The 23,515-nt window shown below is 42.5% G+C and overlaps 2 non-coding genes across 2 annotated transcripts; both read left to right on the top strand.

Annotated features, from left to right (window-relative positions):
* The first annotated feature begins 14,065 nt into the window (after window positions 1–14,065).
* Window positions 14,066–14,136, top strand: TRNAG-GCC (transfer RNA glycine (anticodon GCC)). The gene has a single exon. It is a non-coding gene; the product is annotated as a tRNA-Gly (tRNA).
* A 397-nt stretch (window positions 14,137–14,533) lies between these two features.
* On the top strand, window positions 14,534–14,605 carry TRNAM-CAU (transfer RNA methionine (anticodon CAU)). Its single transcript has one exon. It is a non-coding gene; the product is annotated as a tRNA-Met (tRNA).
* The last annotated feature ends 8,910 nt before the right edge of the window (window positions 14,606–23,515 follow it).

Raw genomic sequence — 23,515 nt, 5'->3', positions numbered from 1 at the left:
CAGTTCCTCATTTCCCCCCTCTCTCCTTGCTCCCTCCTCCTCATGAAACCCTTGATAATTTGTAAATTATTATTTTGTCATACCTTGCCCTATCCGGAGTCTCCCTTCCCTCCCTTCTCTGCCGTCCATCTCCCAGGGAGGAGGTCACATGTGGATCCTTGTAATCAGTTCCCCCCTTTCCAACCCACTCACCCTCCACCCTTCCAGTATCACTTTTCACACCACTGTTCCTGAAGGGATCATCTGCCCTAGATTCCCTGTGTTTCCAGTTTTTATCTGTACCAGTATACATCATTTGGTCTAGCCAGATTTGTAAGGTAGAATTGGGATTATGATAGTTGGGGGGGGGGGAAGCATTTAGGAACTAGAGGAAAGTTGTATGTTTCATCTTTGCTACAACACACCCTGACTGGCTTGTCTCCTCCCTGAGACCCTTCTGTAAGGGGATGTCCAGTGGCCTACAAATGGGCTTTGGGTCTCCACTCCGTACTCCCCCCTCATTCACTATGATATGATTTTTTGTTCTGATGATGCCTGATACCTGATCCCTTCCACACCTGGTGTGCTGGTGTGCTTTTTCCATGTAGGCTTTGTTGCTTCTCAGCAAGATGGCCACTTGTTTACTTTTAAGCCTTTAGGACCCCAGACGCTGTATCTTTTGATACCTGGGCTTCATCAGCTTTTTTTTTTTGCCACATTTGCTTATCCACCTGAGCAGAAGTTTTCTTTTTCTAGGATAAATACCGGGGCATATATTAATATTGAATAAAATAGAATCAGAACAAGGAATAGTGCTAGGAATAAACATGGATGATTACATGATGATAAAGAGGTGGATTTATCAAGATTACATAATACTTCCTGTCCTGTTATGAACGGCATAATTGAGCTTCAAAATATGCTAAACAAAAACTGATAGACTAAAAGGACAAGAAAAATCAATTATAGTTAGTAATTTAACGTTTTATTCTAAGCAATTAAAAGGAAAAATAGGATGATAAAAGACTTGAACAATATCAACTAAATTGATATTTATTTATAGTACATTCAACAGAACTTTAAGAAAACATATTCTTTCCAAGTTCACATTTGCCGAGATATAGAATATTTTAAGCCACAAACCAAACCTCAACAAATTTAGAAGAATTATAATCAGAAGAGGTATGTTTTCTGACTATAATAAAATTAACCTATAAATTAATCATTTAAGCCTATTTAGTAAAGCCTTCAATACCAAACAATTCTAAATAACACATGGGCCAAAGAAGAATTTATAAGGGAAATTAGAAAATATCCTGAAATACATAAAAATGAATAAACAACATATAAAAGTTTATAATATATAGCTAAAGCAGTGTTGAAGGAAAAAACAGCCCATTAAATGCTTATATTAGAAAAAAGAAAAACAATAATTAAATAGCATAAGCTTCTATCTTAAAAAAAACTAGAAAAGAGAGGACAAAGTACATGGACACCATGTGTTTATCTTAATAGATAATCTAAGAAGTGTTTAAAAGCTGTAGAACTAATGAATAAGCTTTTAAGGGTCATAGATAGAAGGCTAGTATTGTTGTTGCTACAGTTGGTTCTGATTCATAGCAAATCCAATAACAACTGAACAAACACAGCCAAATCCTGAGCCGTGCTCACCACTGCTAGGGTTGAGCCCATTGCTGCAGCCACTGTGTAAATCCACCTTGTCCAGCGTCTTCCTATTTTTTGCTGCCCCATCTATTTTACCAACTAGATGTCCTTTTACAGGGAACAGTCTCTCCTGATAACATGGCCAAAGTACGTGAGACAAAGTCCCACCATCCTTGCTTCTAGGGTACATTCTGGCTGTGATTCTTCCAAGACAGAGTGGTTTGTTCTTTTGGCCGTCCACGGTACTTACAATATTCTTTGCCTGCACCACAATTCAAATCCATACACTCTTCTTCGCTCTTCCTTATTCATTGTCCAACTTTCACATGCATATGAGGCGACTGAAAATCCCATGGGTCAGGTGTATCTTAGTCCTCAGGGTAACATCCTTGCTTTTTCATACTTTAAAGAGGTCTTGTGCAGTCTATTTACCCACAGCAATATGTCCTTTGGTCTCTTGACTGCTGCTTCCATGATTGTGGATCTAAGCAGGACAAAATCCTTGATAACTCGTCTCCATTCATCATGAAGTTACCCATTGGTCTAGTTGTGAGGATTTTAGTTTTCTTTACACGGAATTGTATCCACAGTGGAGGCTGCACTTCTTTATCTTCCTCAGTTGGGACTTCAAGTGTTTCTCACTGTCTGCAAGCAAGGGTGTGTCGTCTGCATATTGCAGGTTGTTAAATACACCTTCCAATTCTGGTGCAGTATTTTTCTTCATATAATCCACTTCCCTGATTATTTGCTCATCATATGGATTAAGTAAGTATTGTGAGAACATACAGTCCTAATGCGTACCTGTCTTGACTTAAAACCATGCATCATTCCCTTGTTCTGTTCTCACGATTGCCTCTTGATCCAGGTACAGGTCCCATGTGAGCACAATGTAGTATTCTGGAATTCCCATTCTTCTCAAGGCTATAATTTGTTATTATCTATACAGTTATCTAAACTATGGATAATTTGTGATTATGGATAAAATCATGGATAATTTGTTATTACCTATCCAGTTGAATAACCTTGCATAATCGATGTGTCACAAATAAATTCTCTGATTTCATTCCAGATACCTGCGACATCGGCAAGGATATCCCATGTTCCATGTCCTCTTCCGAATCCAGTCCACACCTGACAGCTCCCTGGCAATGGACTGCTATAAGCATCGGGTGATCTTCAGTGAAATTTTACTTTCATTAATATTAATGCTATTGTTCTGTAATCTTTGGCTTCCATTGGGACACCTTTCTTTGGAGTGCGTGCAAACGTGACTCTCTTCCAGGAAGTTGGCCTGGTAGCTGCCTTCCAAATTTCTTGGCATAGACAAGGGAGTTCTTCCAGTGGTTCATCAGCTTGCTGAACCTCAATTGAGATTCCATCAATTCCTGGAACCTTCTCTTGGGCTGTGTGTTCAGTGCAGCCTGGAGTTCTTCCTTTAGCACCATTCCTCATTCTTTTTTTAAACCTTTTATTAGGGACTCATACAACTCTTATCACAGTCCATACATATACATACATCAATTGTATAAAGCACATCCTCACCCTCCTGGCCCCACCATTCCTCATTCTTACGAATATGCTACCTCTTGAAATGGCGAAATATCAACTAGCTTCCTGGTACAGTGACTGTGTATTCTTTCCACGTTCCTTTGATGCTTCCTGCATCATTTAATATTTTGCCCAAAAAAATCTTTCAATAATGTAACTTGAAGCTTGAATTTCGTTGAGTTCTTTCAGATTAAGATACTCGGTGCAGGTTCTTTCTTTTCTGTTTTCTAAACTCTAAGTCTTTGCACATTTCATTTTAATATTTTACTTTGTCTTCTTGAGCTGCCCTCTGAAATTTTCTGTTCAGATCTTTGAATTCAGCGATTATTCCATTCGCCTTAGCTACCGTAGGAGTAAGAGCAAGTGCAAGCCTCTTCTGACATCCACTTTGCTTTATTTGTTTCATCAGTGGCCATTTGCCTGCTTCATGCGCACGTTGTTGATGCCATCCCACTGTTCATCACGTCTTCTGTCATAGCGTTCGATGCATCACCCTGTTCTTCAGATGGTCTGAAAATTCAGGCAGAATACAAGGGGCTACCCAGAAATACCCGGAATTTTTTTCAATGATATGTATTTAAAGTTTTTTACAAGACAACCTTATCACCTTCAAAGCACTCTCCATTACACTTAATGTATTCTTGCAAAACTGCAATTCCATTCTTGGACACATTTTTTCAAACTTACCTGTTTAGATAGTTAACAGCGCCTCCCTCATTTTTTTCTTTATCTCTTCTGCTTCCTCAAATCACTGTCCTTTCATGTCCCTCTGCATTCTCAGAAACAGGAAGAAGTTGCAGGGAGTAAGGTCAGGTGAGTAAAGTGTGTAGGGCAAGTGAGGTATGCTGTTGTTATTTTTTTTTTGCCTAAAACTGACACACTGAGATGGCTGCGTGAGTAGGTCATTGTGGCAAAACCAGTCCCCCATCTGTTACAAATTGCCTGCCACAACAGGCCTTTTTGGTGGCACAATGTTATGCAATCTTTTGAGAACCTTTAAATAGAAAATTTGATTAACAGTCTGACCTGGTTGAGTGAACTCCAAATGCATTATGAGTCAGCATTTTTGTCTGTCCCAGAAGTTGACAGATTTCCAGAATGAGGTTTGTCATTAATCAACATTTCACCTTTTTTGAAATGAGAAAACCACTGTACACTTGAGTTTTCCCCATTGCATGGAGAAGCTGGGTTCCACATGGCAGCAGTTTCTGTGGCAAATTGGACCCGAGCAGGAAATAAAATTTCACAGCCTTATGCTGTTCTCTTAAATTGGCCATCACAAAAAGGAGGTTTGAGTGAAACTGTTTTTATGTGCCTAGAGAGAACCTTCCCAGGTGATGCCACTGGGTGCACTAACTCAGAGCAAGTTGCTTGCTGCTCACCTAGTTGGAAAAATGCATACTATGAAAACTCTGCTCTGCCCAGTGCAATTCTGTTTTTTGGGGGGTACCACTCACATGCTCAAGGTTGTATTTTGGCTCTCATGGACTTGTTCTAATTTTCTTCAGTTTCAATCTGAACTTAACATTTGAGCAATTGGTGGTTTTAGCTCTGATATTGAGCTTTGCCATCATCTTTTTCCACACATGTAGTTAATTTGATTTCTGTGTATTCCATATGGAGAAACCCACATGTTTAGTAACTGTTTTATTCAAAAGTAGTACTTGCAAAGCAGAAGTTGTAGGCCTTGCAAAATCCTATCATGCGATCTCCAGCTTGGTTTTTATCACCAATTCCATATTTTCCAACTACAGTTCCTTCCTCTCTATTTTCAACTTTTGCATTCCAATCACCAGTATTTATCAGTGCCTCTTGATTGCATGTTTGATCAATTTGTACCTGAAGGCATTGGTAGAATCCTTCAATTTCTTCATCATTAGCTTTAGTTGTTGGTGCATAAATTTGAATATTATTTGTATTGACTGGATTTCCCCATATGCAGATAGATATTATTCTATCACAGACAGCATTGTACTTCCAGACAGACCTTTAAATATCCTTTTTGATGATAAATGCAACGGCATTTGTCTTAATTCTGTCATTCCGAGCATAGTAAACCATGTGATTTTCTGATTCTAAATGGCCAATAGAAATCAACTTCGGCTCACTAATGCTTAGGATATCAATCTTTATGCATTGCATTTCATGTTCGATGACTTCCAATTTTCCTAAATTCATACATCATACATTCCAAGTTCTAATTATTAATAGACATTGGCAGTTTCTGCTTGTCATTTTGAGTCATGCTCCATCAGCACATGAAGGTCCTGAAGGTTTTTCCCCAGCCATGTCATTATGACTGACTACTTTGAGAAAGCAGCCTTCCTGACTCATAGTTTGAGGTCCTTTTGACCGGAGTGGCTCATCTTATAGACTCCTACCTCTGGCTATTCTGCTATTATTGAGCTTTTCAATATCTGACAATGTTTCATTGCTATCTTTAAGGTTTTCCATGGCTAATTCCCCTGAAGTTGAAAGTCCATTCCTTCTTTATAGTTTGTTCTTAGTCTAGAAAGTTTGCTGAAACCAGTTATCTTTGTGTGACTGGTATTTGAAATACCAGTGACACAGCTTCCAGTATCGCAGCAACACACAAGCCACCACGGTACGACAAACTGACAGACAAGTGGTGGAAGGCTAGCTTACAAACGTAATTGTTTGCTATTATAATCCCAAACCCAAACCACTGGTATTGAGTCAATTTTGACCCAGAGTAATTCTATAGGGCAGGATATAACCGCCCCTATGAATTTCCAAGATTGTAACTCTCGATGGAGTAAAATGTCCTGTCTTTCTCCGGTGGACTCGCTTGTATTTCGACCTGCTGATCTTGTGCTTAGGTACACCACCAGGATGTCTGTGGACGATTGGAAATTAAAGTATGTATTAAAAAATGATTTAGCAGAAAAACAATAATTAGGGAGAAACAGTGTATGCACCAATTATTATAAAGCAGTGTTGAATTAAACAAAAGAAAACATAATAAATAGAGAAATATACCATGTTCAAGGAGCAGAAGAACTAATATTGATGAGTAGTTCATTCTCCCTAATGGACCTTCACTGTCTTTAGTTAATAAAAAAAAAATCCCAGTAGCTGGGTATGGTAGTTATATAATCATTTGTCAATTTGAGGATTACGAGTGCAGGGGTAGTGGCTACCCTGTCAATCATATCATAGCCAATGAGGCCTCTGTGTAGGCGTGGCCTTCTATGGAGAATTCTGGGAAATCCAGTATTTCTTCCTTGGAGGCAAGAGACAATCTTCTCTCTGCTCACCCCCTGGGAGACATTGCCGCTGACAAGATACATGGAATTATGTTAAGTGTCCTGAGCTGGAGAAGCCACCTACCCAGACCACTGAAGCCAGAGAAGCCACGTGGAGACCCCTGCCAGTGCTGAGATGCTTACAGCGCCTCTGGATCCAAAGACTTTCTAGCCACTGGCCTGTGATCATCCTGCATTCGGTGTCATTGCATGTGTTTCGTGAGTCTGAAGAGGACTTTATAGATTGGTATCGGACATATGGGCTAATGAGCTTAAGTGCTTGGACTTGACTGGGCTGGGATGTTTTCTCAATTTTCAACTGCTCTTGTCTATAAACCTCTTTCTTATTCACATGTAAGTCTCCATGAATTTGTTTCTGTAGTCTACCCAGACGAACACACGGGGACATGGGGTGGGAGATGCGTCTGCTCTGACCCCATCACACCGGAGTGAAACACTAAGGGTGTACAGCGGAACAGCAAGGGGAGCAAAGCCACCAAGTCCCAGAGGAATGCCCAATGTAGACTTTGGGACCAGGCTGTGGCACCCCAGCAGACTTGACAGGAAAATACTCATAAAGGCCAATGGACAGACCTGGAACTGTTGGAGGACTTTTCAGTTTTTGCTGTTGGTTTTATTTTTGATTATTTTTTGTTTTGTTGTATTAGCTGTTGTTGATTTGTTTTGTCTTTCTTTTTTGTTATGTTTTGCTTTGTTTCTGAACGTATTATTGTCTATGCATGTCTATCTGGACAAGTTAGGTGGGATGAACAATCCAGAGGAGTAAACAATGGGACTTATGGTTCCAGAGGGAAAGTAAAAGGAAATAGAGGAAAGAACTAGGAGGCAAAGGACATTTGTAGAAGTCTAATACAGATAAGTATATATGTAAATACATTTTTATATAATGACAAGGGAATAGACCTATGTACATATATTTATTTATAAAGTATTACGAAAGCAGATGGACACTGGTGTGGGAAACAGAAAGACTTCTCCAAGTTGTCTCCCCCAAATATATGCCAAACTCAGCTGCTTGCTACACATGGTAAATGACTATACACTTGGAAGTCAACAGAGTAGATCAGGGGTTATTCTCTCTAAGGGTTATCAGTCATCCAGAGCAAGCAGACACCACTGTTTATCCCACAATAAGTCGGACCCAGTCCCTTCTGATAAGGATAGTAGTAGATTATTTCCCTGAAGGAGAGCCCAGGGAGGTCAAGCCCACTCAAGGGTAACCAAGGTTAGGCCGGCAGCCATCAAGAATCTAGGGTCCGCCTTTCTTGCCACATGTGTACTTTTAGGTCCACCCATTCCTATCATGTGTACACCCCCAGCTCATCCCCTCCTGTCATGCCCATTGTATATCCCCCTCACATTGGGTCTCCACTCATGTACTCCCTCAACGCCAGAATAATTTGTTCTCCTAACACAGCACTGCGATGTTCATCTTCCCTGACCCAATTGCTGAAGACAAATAGGTGCGTGAGCAAATGTGAAGAAAGCTGATGTTGCCCGTCTATCAAAAGATATAGCATCTGGGGTCTTAAAGGCTTGAAGGTAAACAAGTGGCCATCTAGCTCAGAAGTAACAAAGTCCACATGGAAGAAGTCTGTGTGATCATGAGGTGTCGATGGGATCAGGTATCAGACATCAAAGACCCAAAACCAACCAACCAAACAAACAACAATCATGTCAATGGGAATGAAGAGGAAGACAGTGGAGACCCGAAGCCTATCAGTAGTCAATTGCCTACCCCCTGTCAGAAGGGCCACAAGGAAGAGATGAGTCAATCAGGGTACAGTATAACATCGATGAAACACAACCTTCCTCTAGTTCTTTAATACGTCCCCCCGCCCCCCAACTACCATGACCCCAATTCTATCTTACAAATCTGACTAGTCCCACTTTTCTGTTGTCCGACCCCAGGGAGGAGGTTATATGTAGATCCTTATAATAAGGTTTCCCCTTTCCACCCCACCCTTGCTCCACCCTCTCAGTATCACCACTCTCAACACTGGTCCTGAAGGGATCATCCGCCCTGGATTCCCTGTGTTTCAGTTCCTATCTGTACCACTGTACATCCTCTGGTCTAGCCAGATTCTTAAGGTAGAATTGGGATCATGATAGTGGAGGGTAATCGGCGAGGAGGGGCGGAGGAAGCATGGAACTAGAGGAAAGTTGTATGTTTCATCGTTACTATACTGGCTCATTTCCTCCCCTCGACATTCCAGGATGTCCAGTTGTCTACAAATGAGCTTTGGGTCTCCACTCTGCACTCCCCCTCATTCACAATGATATGATTTATTTTTTGTTCTGATGATGCCTGATACCTGATCCCTTCGACACCTCATGATCGCACTAAAAAAATAAATATAAAAATACTAAGTATAATCCTGCCTCACATGAAAGTACACTCTATAATAACTATTAATAATTGTGAGTGTTGAATATTGACACTGAGGCATTGAATTCCGGATGGAGAGTCATGGAAACAACATAGAACAATTTCTTGAGTCTCCCGTGGCTTTGCAGTTATCGCATGTCCCATTTAGAACAGCACAAGAGGCTCATGTAGATATGAAGTGCCCTCGACAGCTGCGACGCTGGGACTTGATAATTCATTCTAGCCATTCCAAGTAGTAAATCTCAATTCCAGTTTTGTGTAAACCTTTTAGGTAATAGTGGATATTAGGGCATTATTTAATTCAATTTTTAAAAATCTTGTAAAATTCAAATTACCTTGTAATTTAGAAGTCACAAAAATGTACACATTTGTCTTGTTTTCTGTACTATAATGATAAATTTCATCACTACCATTAAAATTAACATGTATTGTACTTCTGAGCAAACCATCATGTCACTGGAAGCCATTCTATTAATATTATTAGCTTCAAATAAGGACAGACACACTGACAGCATATTTAAAAGATTATTCTTCGCAAACAAAGGAGCTGTTAGTTGATTTGAACATGCAAACATGCAGACCTCACAAAGGGAAGACCTGATAAAGATTAGTGCTTGAATGTTGACGTGATGATCTGAGGAGAAAGGCATTGAATGGATGGATGGTTTCCTTCAGGAAAACCGGGAAGCAGAATAACACATTCACAAGGTCAATCCTGGCTGAGCTATCTTGTGTTTTGTGGGCTCATCACTTTATTGGGAAATGTTAAAGTTGATAATATAGCTTGGGTTTGTTCTGTACTTTTTGGCTGATAAACATTGACATACATTCTTGAATACAGTCGCAGAGAAAATGAGACAGTCATAGCGGGATAGTCACTTCCCTGTCAATCACACCTGCTCTGCACTCTCCCCAGACTACCTCTCAGGCCCCCACCCCCAAGGAGGTCCAGGTGATTCCAGGCATAGACGAAATCTGGCTCAATGTACTCAGAGTGAACAAATCTTAGCTAGCAAATTTGAACTGTATTTCTCTTTTTTGGAATAAAAATGTGAACAAAACTCATCTATACCTTTGCTTGTAAAATGATAAGAGCTAACTGTCTTAATGTATAAAAATAACTTTTTATAATAAACACTGAAATGCATTCAAAGATATGCATTCCAGTCTCAAGTTTACAAAATATCTAGTTTCTTGACACTCAGATTTAATGTACGTAGCGAGCTGTCTAACTCTACAGCTAGAGTTGTGATGAATGGGCTGAGCTCTGGAATAAAATTTCAGGGGTTCCGGTCACAGCTGCACATGCCAGCTGCAGAATCTGGGCAGTTGCACAAGAGGCCGACTGACCAAATTAACTCCAGTTTGTCTACCGCTGAATGACCTCCCTGTTCACCCATCCCTTCTAGGAAAGCCCCGCTGGTGATTGATTTCAGGACATACTCATATGTACCCGGACGTTGTGATCCATCTTGTTATTCATTAATATGGTTCCTTTTGATGTTGTACACAGGATTCTATAATCAATCCTGCTTGAACAGATGCACGGACGCGTTCGCTTGCTCTAAAGAAAGTTAACATTAATTTTGCTATTTTTGATTCTGTCACCCAGACTGGCTTCATAAGGAAGTCTTTGATAAATGGGCCAAAATGTGACTTTTGTCTTTATATTCTCACTGGGAATTTCACTCAGAGCTGCACCTTAGCTTTTAGCTTCCTCGTAGCACAGCTATCGCCGAATAAAAACTTTTCTAATACATGAAAACATTATAATGTGTCAGGGGAAGCCAGCCCCTAACACATCATTACGGGTCCGGTAGGCGCAATTGTACAGCCATAATAAGTAAAGATCATAGTAAAGTTATAGAGAGTATGAGAGATAGAAGTGAAGTATTGAAATAAATGGAGTCAGACACGATTCATGTAGCATGCTCACCTCAGCCCCGCTTGATGGTCCACGTGGAGGGAGAGAGCTCTTTAATGCTAGCCCAGGCTTCTTATATTCTCTGGGGACATGCAAGCCCCCTAGTTATAGGTGAGGACAAACTTCACAGGAAGGGGTTGTGCTATAGGTAATACAGTAATGAGAGGGGGTGGTCTAGGGACATACATGCAATCGGGAGAGGAGGGACTGGGGGTATACATGTGACAAGATGGGCGGATTCTAGATATAGGATGGCAACTTAACTTTGGATGTCACAGAGCCAGTTTTGCCTGTTACCTGGCTCAACTGATAGAGACCATTATTGGTAGGGTGTGAACACTTGGTCACAGGCCTCAGGGAGAAATAGTTTATTGTCCCCCACAGCAGGGACCGAGGCCTACCCTGTAGTCTGGGGACTAACTGCCCTCAGGGAGGATGTCTGTAAGTCTGACCTCCCCCCACAATAATGATTGTAAGGTATTTGAACCCCAAACACACACACACCAGCTGTATGATCTGGGGAAGGTACATCCACCAAATCTATAATCAGGGGCAGCTACACACACTAGCTGTATAATCTGGGCAGTTACACACGCCAACTATTTAATCTAGGGCAGCTACACACATCAGCTGTATAATTTTGGGCAGCTGCAAGCACCAGATGTATGTATACTCTGGAGCAGCCACAGGCACCAGCTGTATAATCTCGGGCAAGTATACTAACCAGCTGTATATTCTCGGGACGTTACGTTCACCAGATGTACAATCTGCTGCAGCTACACACACCTGTTGCATAATCGGGGGGCAGTTGCACATACCACCTGCACAATGTGGAGCAGTTACACCTGAGCTGTATAATCTGAGGCAGCTAGCTCCACATACCAGCTCTATAATCCGGGGCAACCACACACACCAGAAGTATAATCTGCGGCAGTTACACAAGACAGTTGCGAAATCTAGGGCAGCTACAGCGACTAGCTGCATAATCGTGGGCAGTTACACACACCAGCTGTATTATCTGTGGTGATGCACACCCCAGCTGTATCATCTGTGGTGATGCACACACCATCTGCATAATCTGGGGCAGATAGGCACACCAGCTCTACAATCTGGGGCAGGTAAACAGAACAACTTTATATTCTTGTGAAGCAACTTGCTCCAGATATATAATCTCAGGCAGCTGCACACACCAGCTGTACGGTCTAGGGAAGCTTCACACTCCACCTGTATAATCTGGGGAATTTTTTTATGGTTATGGATTAATAGCAATCATTTTAATAGAGATCATTTTCTAAAATCATTGTTTTTTTAAAACATGTTTATTGTTAAAACAGCTTGAATGTGACTGCTAACGTTTTCAACAAATGTATAGTGGTGAAAGTGAATTATAGCTCTCATGATGCATACAAAAAATTTTTTTTTAAATCGTAGCATGTTCACCTCCTGGATGGCCATGATTTTACCCACCAGGTCCGCGCACAGTGTGGGCTGAGGCGAGGTGGGCGGAGAGCTGGCTGGATGGATGCTCACGAACCCCGCAGGAGGCTGGAGAACCCTGTTTATTGTTAACCAAGGGTTATATCTACTTAGGGGGTCGTGATTACAGGTAACCACACGTCACAGGAAGGGGCAGTACAATAGGCATACACATCATAGGAAGGAGATGCTCAATAGGTATACGTGTGACAGGAAGGGGATGTGCTAGGAGTATACACATAGGAATGGGAGGGACTAGGGGTATACATGTGACAAAATGGGCGGACCCTAGATTCATGATGGTGGCCTAACCTTGGTCAAACTTTTTTTTTGAAAGGAAGTCAAAACCAACAACAAAAATAACAAGCAATAAAAAGAAAGGTACTGACAAAAGTGGAAAACCCTATGGTCTGTTTGATGGCCTTTACGAGTGTTTTCCAGTCGAGTCCGATGGGGTACCACGCTCTGTCTCCAAAGTCTAGTTTTGGTGTTCCCTGGGCATTTCATCCCTCTGCTCCCCTTGCTGCTCTGTGGCCATGCCCTTAGTGTTTCGCCCCAGTTAAGATCTGGAGCACAGATCTCCACAATGTGTCTGCAGAGCTGTCCCCTGTAGCGATAGGGGTCAGTGAGGGACGTGGTGTCTTGGGGTGGGGCGAGCCCCATGGTCCTCTCTGTGCATTGTCTGCTCTGAGCAGGAATATCATCCTCGGGGCTTGGTGGGCCAGGATGTGTTCCCTTCCCTCTCCACCCTCTTGTTTCTCCTGTGTGCTCTAATCAGACATGCCCCTCTCCCCAAACTGTAGTTTCAGTGTTGTCCACTGAAGTGCATTCTTCTGGGAGCGGGGGAATCTTGGGAAATTACACACGCAAACTGTATAATCTGGAAGAGCTCCACAAAGCAGATTTATAATCGGGGACAGGTAAACACACCAGCTGTATCTTCTGGGAAACTGCATGGACCAGCTGTATAATCTGGGGCAGGTAAACACACCAACTGAATCATCTCAGGTAGGTGCACACACCAGCTATGTACTCGGGGGGAGTTACACCCACCAGCTACATAATCTGGGGCAGTTACACACAGCAGCAGTATATTCTTGGAAAACAACCTACCCCAGCTGTATAATCTGAGAATTCTACACGCACAGGCTGCATCATTTTATCAAGATAGGCACACCCACTTTATAATCTGAGGCAGCTGCACACAATAGCTGTATAATCCCGGGGAGCTAATTACAGCAGCTATTTAACCTGGGGCGGCAACACACACCGGTTGTGTAATCTGCGGAAGCTACACACCAGGTGTATAATCTGGGATAATTACACATACCTGCCGTACAATCTGGAGCAGCGACCCACACCAGCTGTTTGATTTGGGGCAGCTACACAGACCAACCGTGTAATCGTGGGCAGCTACTCACACCAGTTGGTGATTTGGGGCCTCTAGAAAGTCTGGGTCGTGCAGGTCCGCAGTTGGGTTGCCCAATGGCGGCTCGGTGGGGGCGGCGGGAGCAGGCGAGGGCGCCCGGGTTCCTCCAGGCTGAGATGCTGGCTGCGCAGGCGCCGCCGAGACGCTCCGGGACCGGGCTGCAAACATAACCGCGAGGCTTCAGCATCGCGGAAGTTTGCTTTGAATTTATGAAAACTTTTTCCTCTTACGAAAGATGGAATTCTGCACGGCAGTATTTAGTAAAAGCGAAAAGTGGCTTAAACAGTTCCTTGAAAAAAAAGGTTCATATAAATTAAAAGGAAATAGAAGTCTACATGTAGCGTTAGAAACAAGGGCTGAGCATGAATGCATTGGTGGTTCAGTGGTAGAATTCTCGCCTGCCACGCGGGAGGCCCGGGTTCGATTCCCGGCCAATGCAGCTCGTCTCTTTTAGCTTCTCTTTTTAAATTTGATGTATATCTCACATTTTATAAAAGTCGTACTTCACAGATCAGATACTTTCATAATCCAATTTAGTTGTTGGTAATGTTATTCATACATTTTGTGACTGTAGCATAAAGACCTGCAATGGCCTCTTCCAGGTGAGCGTCTCCTTTCCTACAGAGATACGGGGTGTACTGTATTTGGGATCAATATTACTTGTTTGCTGAACTCATTACTTGTTTGCTGAACTCATTTTTATACGTGAATCATAAACAAAATCAGCGAATTGAAGGCAGGAGGATAGATTATATTTTAATTTGTTTCCTTTTGGTTTGGAACAACCTTTAGCGCCATTTGAAGTATATACACCAATAGGCCATTTTCACCGCTGTAGCAGAGTGGCGCAGCGGAAGCGTGCTGGGCCCATAACCCAGAGGTCGATGGATCGAAACCATCCTCTGCTAAGTGTTGATTTTTAATCCTTCCTGAAAGGAATAAAGAAAACTCTGAGTGGAGCTTTATAAAGTACATAGAAAATTCCTATTATCTTTCAATTCCATTTACTTGCTATCCTTTTTTTCAATTCCATTTACCAGCTATCTTTTTAAGCTCTCGAATATGGAAATCAATGTGAAAATATCCACTAATTTTGCATCTACTCCGTAAACTACAGTTTCCAAAACAGCAGAGGCAGGTTTTCATTTCCCAGGGATGTTTTGAAAATAATACACAAATCAGAAAGCAACTTCTAATTAAGGAATTTCCCTCTCAGGAAGCAGAGAATTTATGTAAAACCCCTCAGCCAAATGACCTCCACCTCAGTCTATTCCCACATTGTAAAGGAGAATATATTTATAATTCAAAACCACCCGCAGAACCAAATGCATCTTAAGTATTTTGTAAATATTACTTAAAAGCCACAAGTTTTAATTAATCAGATACAAGCTTTTAGCATTCTTCTTCCATTCCTTTTACTTTTTAAAAAGTTAATGAAGAGAACAAATGATCACGCAGAACTTGTTAATTAATATCATGCTAGATTCCGTACAAAACTGTCTTATAAATAAGGGGGAGCTACATATGCAACAGAAATACGCTTCTGGGAACCTTCCTGAGGGCAAGCTTATAACACATTTGGTGAGTATCCCCCTTATTTGATTTTCCTTCTTGCCCACATGACTATACAATTCCCCTTGGAAATGAATTTTAAAACACTATTCTCTAAAGCAAGTTTCCTAATGTATTGGTCACCTGGTGGCAAGTGTTATTTATCTCAAAGAGTAAAACTGCGAAGAAACATTATTTTTGTTTGAGTCCTGTGTCAATCTGCCTTGGAAGAAGTGCAACCAGAGTGCTCCTTGGCGGCAAGAATGGCAAGACTTTGTCTTATATACTTTGGACATGGAAACCAGGCCCTGGGGAAGGACACCATGCTTGGTAAAGTTGTGGGGGCAGTGAAAGAGAGGAAAGCCCTCACCGAAATGGATCGACGCCGTGGCTGCAACAAGGGGCTCTAGCGTGGGAACCATTCTGAGGATGAAGTAGGATCTGGCAGTGTTTCCTTATGCTGTGCACAGGCTTACTGTGGGTCGGGCCAACTTGCTGGCCCCTAAAAAACGATATCAGAAATAGATTCCCAAAAAGAATAAAAAAGAAATAGATTTGCAGTTTGTTCTTTGATTTGCGACCGTAGATAAAACTTTCCCTCAAAGTAGTGAATTCCACGTACATCATCATTTCGACGAACCACTAGTTCTGCTCTCTGTAAAAAGACCTGCCTAGTAGCAGCCACTGTTTAAGAGAGGATGATTTGGTAAGCACCAAAGACACTGGGTTGGCAGCACACCCTCCTGTCTACACCCACCGCTGTTGGCGCCCATTCCTGCACACAGCGACCCTATGTGACAGAATAAAGTTCCACAGGGTTTCCAAGGCTGCACCATCTTAATGGCAGCAGACCGTCTCAAGGGTCACTGTTTCCAAGACTAACAAAAATCTTGTCATAAGTTGCATGGTTAGTGATAGCTAACACAACCCATATGGAAGAGGTTTCTTGTCAGAAATAGGCATGGCTGAAAAAAACTTTAAAAATCACATTGACTTAAGAAAAAGGGAGACCAGAGCTATCAGACAATTCCATAAGTAACAAGGACAAGAGTTGGGGTTGGCAGAATTCAGATCTTCCAGTTCTTCATAGCTTGGAATGGCAATTTTAGAGATTTCCCAAAGTTGGATCTTCTTGAGAGCCCCAGACACTGTTTTGTGAGACCACATTCCTATGACAGTGAGCCAAGGTGAGGTTTAGAGAAACAAGGGAGACCTCCTCTGTTCCCCATATTCCTTTTGATATTTATCACCAAGAATCATGTGCATTTTATCAGTGTTCTATAAATTAAATTAAATCTCCATTGAGTTGTGAAATAGCCTAATCAATCAAAGATGCATGAATCCAATCATCCCAGAGGTTCCAACACACAGCATCTGGTGCACCATTTAAAGCATACCCTTGTCCATTTCCAAGTCTTTGGTAATTTATTCGGGCAACCTATACCCCTTTTGTTTAGTAATAGTTTTATCTTCTAATTCCATATCCTAAATTGTCTTTTTTCGCTGTCCAGCCTTTATTCTCTTGATAATAACCAGTGATGTTTCAACCCCCAGGCTTGAAAAACAAATTCGCTGCCACGGGGTCAATTCCAAGTCATGGAGATCTTATAGGAGAAAGTAGAACTGCCCCTGTGGGTTTCTGAGTGTGTCAATCTTTAGGAGAGTTGAAAGCCTCATCTTTCTCTTGAAGAGTAATGGGGGATTCAAACTGTCTACTGTGAGGTTAGAAGTCCAGTGGATAACCCACTGTGCCACCAGCGTTGAAAACCAAAAAGACACTAATTCCATTGTGACCCTATAGGACAGAATGGGCCTCATCTTCCTCGCCAAGAGTGACTGGTGGTTTTGAACTACTGCCCTTGAGGTTAGCAGCCCAGCAAAACCATCATGCCACCAGAATGTTGCCCTTAGGTAAATGCTGCCCTTTGGATTTCAACAGCTTGGTTACTGTAATGAACCTCATCAGTGTTATAGTTCCCTTTACAGACTTGTCTATTGTTTGGTGAACCTTGAGCCAAGGGGGCAAGTTCATTTCCAGATCTAAAAGGTGACTAAGTGAGTTTAGGATCCTGTGGTCTCTTGACCTCTTTTTTTCTTTTCTTTTATACTCATTGTAAGTAAGCCAAGAAAGATGGGAGCAATCACCAAGGAAAAGGGGGGAAAGTCAACAGAAAAGAAGGTATCACCACAGACAAATATAAAATAAATGGGTATTTATCCAGTTAACTATTCAACCCATACTCAACACCTTTCATCCTGTTTACTTCATTTTTAGTGATGAATTTAAAGAATTTTATTTCATTTTTTATCATTTTATTAGGGGTGCATACAACTTTCATCACAATCCATACATACATCAAATTATGTAAAGCACATTTGTACTTTCACTGGTCTCATCATTCGCAAATCATTTGCTTTCCACCTAAGTCCCTGGCATCAGTTCCTCATTTTCCCCCTCCCACCCCACTCCCCTCTCCCTCATGAACTATTGATAATTTATAAATTATTATTTTGTCATATCTTGCCCTTTCCGACATCTAACTTCACCCACTTTTCTGTTTTCTGTCCCTCAGGGAGGAGGTCACATGTAGATCCTTGTAATCGGTTCCACCTTTCCAACTCACCCTTCCTCCATCCTCCCAGTATCACCGCTCACACCACTGGTCCTGAAGGGACCATCCACCCTGGATTCCCTGTGTTTCCAGTTCCTATCTGTTACCAGTGTACATTCTCTGGTCTTGCCAGATTTGTAAGGTAGAATTGGGATCATGGTAGTGGGTGGGGGCGGGGAGGAAGCATTTAGGAACTAGAGGAGAGTTGTATGTTTCATCGTTACTACATCGCACCCTGACTGGCTCCTCGCCTCCCCAAGATTCTTTTGTAAGTGGATGTCCAATGGCCTATAAATGGGCTTTGGGTCTCCAGTCCATACTCTCCCCCTCATTCACTGATATGATATTTTTTGTTCTGATGATGCCTGATACTGGATCCCTTTCACACCTTGTGATCACACAGACTGGTGTGCTTTTCCAAGTGGGTTTTGTTGCTTCTAAGCTGGATTGCCGCTTGTTTACCTTCAAGCCTTTAAGACCCCAGATGCTATATCTGTTGAAAGCAGGACACCATCAGCTTTCTTCACATTTGCTTATTCATCCGCTTTGTCTTCAGCGATTGTTGTCCCGTCCCCGCGGGACATTCACTGTGGACCCTGGAGGAGAGAGTGGGAATTGGGGGGGTACAAGAGGCACAGAGAATGAGTACAAGACAATATCCTGATCAAGTCCTGTTTTAATGAACAAAGAGTCACAGCTTATAACGGCCAGCCAAGGGGGGAGCCTCAGCCACACATGCAGATTAGGCTACCTTGGCAACAGGCCAATCAGGGAGTTCAGGGGAGCACACCCTGCCCGTGAGTCAGTAAGGGCTTACAGTCTTCAATTAGGTACGCAGAGGAGTGGCATGTACACGCAAATCAAGCATAGGGGAGGATGATCTTTTGCCCAATCAAGGGGATGCAGGACATGGTGCTTATCTAAAGAGCATCACACCTTGTTTGCTCAAGCTTTACAGCTGCAGTGCTCTGATATGTAGGCTGGGGTAGAAGAATGCCTAGAGCTCAGGCTAATAAATTCCAAGTAATGGCCGGGCCTCAGGGCTCCGGGCAAGTCCTAATAAATTCCAAGTAATGGCCAGGCCTCATGGCTCTGGACAGATTGTGTTGGGAAGGTGAGCATCATAGAATGCTAATTTAATAGAAGAAAGTATTCTTGCTTTGAGGGAGTACTTGAGTGGAGGCCCAATGTCTTTCTACTACCTTAATACCAAACCTATAAATATATGCACATAGAGCTATTTCCCCATCCTCATATGTAAATATATTTGTATATGTACATGCCTTTATGTACACCTCTATAGAATTTAAAGAATTTTTAATGTTCACTTCTCCACGTGTCTTTTTTTTTTTTCATCTCACAAATCAGATCTTTTGTCACCACTAAAACTGAGTTTTAAATAGATTCCTGACCTGGTGCCTCATATCCATCAGTTCATTCCACTGTAGAACCTGTCTCCTCTCCAGTCACTTTTCCAGAACTACCACCTTCCCTGTGAAGCTCCAAGAGTCTTCCCAATTCAAACTCGGCCTTCTTCAGCATTTTTACTTTTCTGGTGAGCACATCATGAGTGGGGGGAGGTCAGACTCTTACAGACATCCTCCCTGAGGGCAGTTAGTCACCAGACTACAGGGTAGGTCTCTCTCCCTGCTACTGGGGACAATAAACTATTTCTCCCTGAGGCCTGCGACCAAGTGACCACGCGTTCACACCCTACCAATAATGGTCTCTATCAGTTGAGTCAGGGAACAGGCCAAACTGGCTGTGACATCCAAAGTTAAGTTGCCATCCTATATCTTTGATCCGCCCATCTTGTCACATGTATGCCCCCAATCCCTCCTCTCCCTATTGCATGTATGTCCCTAGACCACCCCCTCTCAATGCTGTATTTATTACCTATAGCACAACCCCTTTCTTTGACGTTTGTACTCACCTGTAATTAGGGAGCTTGCATGTCCCCAGATAATATAAAAAGCCTGAGCTAGCATTAAAGATCGCTCTCTCCCACCACGTGGACCACCAAGCGGGGCTGAAGTGAGCATGCTACCATGAATCGTGTCTGACTCCATTTATTTCAATACTTCTCTTCTATCTCTCATGCTCTCTATAACTTTACTATGGTCTTTACTTATTATCGCTGTACAATTGCACCTACCGGACTGTAATGATGTGTTAGGGGCTGGCTTCCCCTGACAATCATGGAGAGGATAAATCGATTGGCAAGCCTTTTCTATGTCTTTCCCAGTGCTGCCTGGAATCCCTTTATTGCTCACTTCCTTTAAGTCATTTGTCTGCACCTCCCAGGACATGATTTCCATCATTTTCTTTAGATTTGGCAGACCTGTTGGTGCTGAGTTTAAGAGGTCTTCATACTCTGATGGTTTCGTTTTTCAGTGAAACCAGCACAAACCAGATGAAGCAGATACCCATTGGCAGCCTTGACATCAGTATGAGTTTCAGTCACGATTCGCCATGTTTTGACCTTGGAGCACATCTTGCCACGTGTAAGATCCGTGTCATGCAAGTTGATCTGGAAGTTTTTGCCCCGAAACCTCTTCAGCAGTTAGTTTGCATTTTCTAAATGCAAATTTATTCTGCAGGTCAGCAAGGCTCGCTAAGAAACTCGACCCTTGAGGCCATCAGATGCAATTTGGTTTCCTTGCCTCCTGGTGACTGCTAGTTTTCCCACATTTATTATACTGAGCAGACCTGGTGGTTTTGTTAGGTAGCTAGCATAGGGACTGGGGCGTCCGTTGCATATGCTCAGAGGTTTGGGCTTCAGGCCAGGAAGGGGCGGTACACCTGGATTGGCTCATCTGGGCCAGGTGAATTCAATTCAGCCAATGGGGTCGACAAACATGGTCAACCACGCCTCCCAGTGGAGGACCTGAAAAGCCAGAATCCAGAGCCTTCGGGCCCCCTTCTGCTTCTCATGCTGTTGCTCCCTCTGAGGTCTTGCAGGGATCTCCTCTGGCCTCAGGACTCCACGTGTGGGTGTGAAGTGCCCTGAGGTGCCTGTGTAAACCTGAAGCTGCTTTAACCGTTAATAAAACTCCCTTGGATCCCAAACCAGGCTTCCTCACGAATTCTTTCTCATGCAGAGCCAAGGACCGAGGTATATGTGTACCACGAGAGAGATCTAAGTTTCACATCACACCAATCCTCCTTCTTGCCACCGCTTGTAAGGCGTTTGTTCTTGCTGACTGCCATGGTGCTGCCCAGAGAGCCAAAAGGTCTTCTCTGCTTCTTTACCCATTTATTCAACTGGCAGAAAGTATCTGCTGTGTGCAAGAACTCATGATCTGTCCCAAGTGGCTGGGGGAGGAAAGGGTTCTTTGTAGCGGAGGAGCTAGGAAATCCAGAAATCCTGGGCACTTGGCCTGGGCTTGGGCCTGGAGTAGAGTGGACGGCTTAATGTCCCCACAGACATCGTTGTTTTTGGCTAGCGGTCTCCATCTGGAGCATCAAGGCCTGATGGAATTTGCAGACATTTTATTGTTCAGTCTGAACTAGGCTATACCTCATGTATGGGTCCCCAGTACCAAGAATGTAGATTATTTCCTATTAAAATTAATATACTAAAAAATAAGATGACTCTCTTTCATCTACATTTCGATAAAGCTGCACTCAGATGAACCAGCAGTGTACAGGGTGCGTGTTCTGCGTTCTTCTGTTTTCTGGTTCCCTTAGGTTCTGAGGTAGTTGACATTCATCAGGACACCTGTGCTGTGGTGTTTTTAAGACACAATTAGGAGAACACTGAAATTTATCATGATCCACATCTCTAGCAAAACTGGGACATATGTGATAAGAGTGTCAGAAATTTGCAGAAAAATAGTGAAGGGCGTGCTTCTTAGGACACAGGAAAGAAGCTTACAAGCACCCCAGTTTTGCTATTCTCTCCTATGCCTCTGTGGGCACCTGACTTCTCTCTCCGGTTTATGGAATATGCCAACTGCCCCTTCAGCTACAGTTCACAAGAAATGTAGACATCTTATGAAAGAGAGTTTGGAATACCAGGCTGTGACCAGAGCAGTAAGACATTTGGTTTGGCTGTGAAGTAGGAACTGTTAAAGAAAATCTAAGAAACATTTGAAAAGGAAAAAAAAACCTATGGGAAGTAAAACATACAAGGGTAAGTCAAAGTATTGCTATAAAATCACAAGGGTGGAGGTTTGAATCCACAGAGAGACACCTCCAAAAACAGACATGATGATCTGCTTCCGAAAGGTCCTATCCTTGAAAACCGAGTTTTCTACTCGACATGTCATGTCACCAACCATCAAAATCGACGCAATGGAAATGGCTTGGTTTCAAGTTTGAATATATTATTTGACTCAAAAAAAAAAAAAAAGGAAAGATAAATTCTCCTTGCAAGGATGGCAAGAGACTTTGAGAAAAAAACTAACCAAAGAAACCTTGCAGAATGACCAAGGTAATCAAGTTTACATAGACCTGTTCCTGGTGGGAAAACTGCAAGGCACGTAATTATCATTTAAAAGCCAGGGTAGATGTTCAAACAGCAGCCTAGCTGTTCAGGTTCCTAAGGAACATTCAGGTGTTGAGGAACAGAATTGTAGGACAAGGCTCTACTTTGGTTTGTTTGTTTGTGTGTTTGTTTGTTTACTACAAAAAAAGGAGCCCTGGTAGTGCAGAGGTTAATAAGGTAAGTAGCTTGAAACCTCCAAGTGCTCCAAGATGAGACTTTCTACTCCCCTGCAATCTAGGAAACCCCCAGGGAAGTTCTGCTGTGCTTTTTAGGGTAAGGCCTCTACAAGTCAGAATCGACTCAATGACAATGAGTTTGGTTTTATTATAGGCGTATACATTACATTACATTATATTGTATTACATTACACTACACTAGATTATATTATATTTATTATATATTAAAAGGGAGAGCTCTTCACAGGCTACAGGCTGCAACTGTAACATGCCAGCAACTCACTGGAATTTTTTAGTTGATCCCTTAAGTGTGGGAGAATGGGAAAAATGTATCTTGGGAAAGGAGCGAAAAATAAAAAACAGACATACAGGAGACACTGCTGTGTTCTGAAATGAGAAGTACCTCTTCTCTCCACCACACAGGGCATCTGTTGGGGAGCTGACTCAAGGCACTGAGCCTCAGGCGAGCGCAGAGACAGGAAAACTTCATTTTCATAACCTTGGGGGACTTTATTGCCATCAACCTATTCTTTGGCAATAGAGAATCCCTGCTTCTAGCTTTAAGGGGAGAGATAATAGGAAAAAACGAAAAGGGGAAAGGGTGGGGTGGCAGGGCCAGGAGGAAAGAAGCCTAGAATGGATAAAGGTGGTGCTTATTTAATGCTTCAACAGTAACAAAGATATACATTATTTATCTGAGGGGGATAACAGGTCATTATACAATGCAAGAACGCGTTTAGACACTGATAGATCATGCACGGAATGGGTGGGAGTTGAAGTGCTTTTAACATCATTCCCTGGAAGTCTCCACTAATTAGTCCGCGCTATCGCCCCACTTTCTACGTTTGAGCCTGCTTCAACTTACTCTACCGTTTATGTTTCGACATTCCCGTTTCCAAGACCATGCTCTTCGTGGAAGTAGAAAGACCACTTTCTCCGGCAGAGCAGCGGATGCTTTCCAGTAGTAGTACAACGGGGAACCACTACAGC

Source organism: Tenrec ecaudatus, chromosome 1 (assembly GCF_050624435.1).
Source record: "Tenrec ecaudatus isolate mTenEca1 chromosome 1, mTenEca1.hap1, whole genome shotgun sequence".
In the NCBI taxonomy this organism is placed as follows: Eukaryota; Metazoa; Chordata; class Mammalia; order Afrosoricida; family Tenrecidae; genus Tenrec; species Tenrec ecaudatus.
The sequence above is the reverse complement of the archived record's forward strand: the minus strand, read 5'-3'. Positions and strand labels throughout refer to the sequence as shown.